This window comes from Myotis davidii, unplaced genomic scaffold (assembly GCF_000327345.1).
Source record: "Myotis davidii unplaced genomic scaffold, ASM32734v1 scaffold61, whole genome shotgun sequence".
NCBI lineage: Eukaryota > Metazoa > Chordata > Mammalia > Chiroptera > Vespertilionidae > Myotis > Myotis davidii.
Genome location: NW_006291729.1, coordinates 1,835,943 through 1,838,887, shown reverse-complemented (window position 1 = coordinate 1,838,887; position 2,945 = coordinate 1,835,943).

The window sequence follows — 2,945 nt, the reverse complement described above, 5'->3', positions numbered from 1 at the left end:
CCATTGTGCTGGGTGGGTGGGTGGGTGGGAGGCTCCACGGTGAACAAAGGCCCTCGATCCTTCCAGCCCCTGCCATGCACGGGGGCCGATCAGACCTCCAACAAATAAATATGTAGTTACAGCTGTGGTGTGTCACACAAAGCGGTTCTCAACCCACTTTTCCAATGAAAATTCCCTCCCCATATCCCTATTCAGAAATAGTTTATCTCACAATTTCTTTCCAAAATCTTTTTTTAGCCACCCCCACCCCGCCCCCAGCAGCTGTCAGTCTGTTCTCGGTATCTACGAGTCTGTTTCTATTTTGTTTGTTCGTTTATTTTGTTCTTTGGATTCCACGTATAAGTGAAATCATATGGTATTTGTCTTTCTCTGTCTTCGCTTAATCCCCTCTAGGCCCATCCACGCTGTGACAAATGGTAAGATCTTTTTGAGTCAAGAACAGGTAACTAGTCATCAGGGTTCCTGATCGACCAAAGATCCCCAACTCCACAGTTAAGACCACCCTGCACCCAGGGAAGAAGTCTGCCGTTGATCAAGATTTACAGACAGGGTGGTGGGGAAATGCACAATTCCCAGCAGGCTTTCGTTTCTGTGTTTGTTTTAAGTTTATAGACCCCTTGGCTACCCTCATAGGCTAGTGGTTCTCATGGCAGAGTCCTGGCCACCCCTCCCCGCAAGCTGCTGAGTCAGGCTGGAAGGAGCCTGGGAATCTCCACTTTGTACAAGTTTCCTGGCGATGCTGAGGTGCGGGTCCAAGAGCTCTGAGCTGAGAACTGCCACCCTAGACTGAAAGGCAGACCTTATGCTTGAACAAAGTTAAAGCAAGAAGGAAGCTAATCGCTTACCTAGGCCACCCTCTCAGGTGGACAGACGATACCGAGCCCAGAGGTGAGAACCTGGCCTCTCAAGGTCAAACTCTCAGGTCACTGGCCTTTGGGTCACACAGCCTCCAGGCAAACCCACCTCCTGCGGAGCCCCCCAAGACACGCCCTTCTCATCGCTTCCGAGGAAAACTCATGGTCAAAACCTCAGGGGTATGGAATAGTATGTCTTGAATTTGCATAGAAACGCAGTGGAGCTGCAGCGTGGAGAGGGAGAAGTTAGAAGAAACAAAACTGACAAAATGTTCACAATTTCTGAAGCTGAGTGATGATCGCAAAGACGTTCATTAAATATTTTTCTACTGTGGTAGATGTCTCCAGTGTTCCATAATAAATTATTGGGAACCTGTTGGATCCAGTTTGTCATGCACATCTCTGAGAAGACTCGGCTTCCCCACACAGTCCTGGAAACATGCTGCCCCCCAAAAAGAAGATTGTAAACATCTGTGACGTGCCAAGCCGCGGCTGGCACTAGTGGAATTCAGACAAAATTAAGGCACAAATTTCTGTCCTCAAGAAGCCCGTAATTTGGGTAAAGAACACCCTGGATTCTCTAATTAAAATATGGAGTCCGTGAACCGGACACAGTTCTCTTTAAAGGGGGTTTCTAGTGTCAAGTAAAGTGGTAATATGAGAGGGGACATCTACCCTGCCAGAGCTGCTGTGAGTGCTGGCTAATGGTTCTCAGCTTCTCTCCGGAGAACTGCCCTCTCCTGAGGGGGTGATCAGCTTCCTACTCAGCACGAAGTTTTTGGACAGACTATAAGCTCTCCTATAAAAAAAATGACATGACAAAAACTCAGATATTTAAAGTGTAGCTGCAAAGTACCCACCCAGTAACAGATTACAGGTATTGGTCCAACTGGCTATTTTCATCAGTGAAAACCATTTTAAGCCACAAGTAAATTGTCTAAACCAGGGGTGGGCAAACTTTTTGACACAATGGGTTCTTAAACTGGACCGGAGGGCCGGAACAAAAGCATGGATGGAGTGTTTGTGTGAACTAATATAAATTCAAAGTAAACATCATTACATAAAAGGGTACGGTCTTTTTTTTTCTTTTTCTTTTTTAGTTTTATTCATTTCAAACGGCCGGATCTGGCCCGTGGGCCGTAGTTTGCCCACGGCTGGTCTAAACCATCTGCAATAACAAGAAAGGCCAGGATGGAATTTCAGCTTAACCGGAGCTTACTTCTTACTCCATAAAGCATACTGGTTCTGTGTGGAACGGATAACATCCCGTTTCACACTGTAAGCTCCAGACAACCCAGGTTTCGGCACGAAAGGACCTGTAGGTACATCTCCTCACCGGTGCTTCATTCAGTTGTTTCACATTTGAAATTTGGTTTTTGTTTCCTGGAAACAAACTTTTCTGGAAAAGCCCGAAAAACAGTCGTCTGGAAGCAACAGCTTGGCGATCACGAACCCTTCAAACCTACCCAGAGATGTAGGAGGTTCTAAGAAGATGGTTAGCGCCAACTATACTTTATACAGAGCTTTACACTCCAGAGTGAAATTTAAAAAAAATAGAGGTGGAATCTGAATTGGCCTTTAAAACTTCCAAAACCTTTTTCCTACAAAGTAGTGCGCACCAGGCGACACTATCACAGCATAGGGTTGTCCTCCCCCAAAAAGTATACACACTTTACAGCTGACAGCTCCATGGATGGTTCTTCCTTCTCAGACTTAACCCCTTGGGATGAATAATTATTCAAAGTGTGTATACATTTTGGGGGACACCCTGATACGAAGTTCAGGGCCCTCCTCCTCCGGCGACTAACACCCAGGATTAAACGCATCTCGCTGGGAATACAAGTTTTTATTCAAGTTCATTGTGCACATTTCTGGTTTCACTGAGATACGAAGAAACCTCTCAAGCTCCGAAGGACACTTACCTCCGTAATACAAGTTTATTAAAGAAAAGTGTCAGCGTACACACCAGCGGTTCCGCTCCTGCTGGTCCTGAGCCAGGGACAGCACAGGGCCCGGCGTCCTGGCGGCGGCGCGCGCGCCCCCCTGGACTCCAGGGAGCAGCCTTTGTTCCCAGGACCCCACACCCGGCGC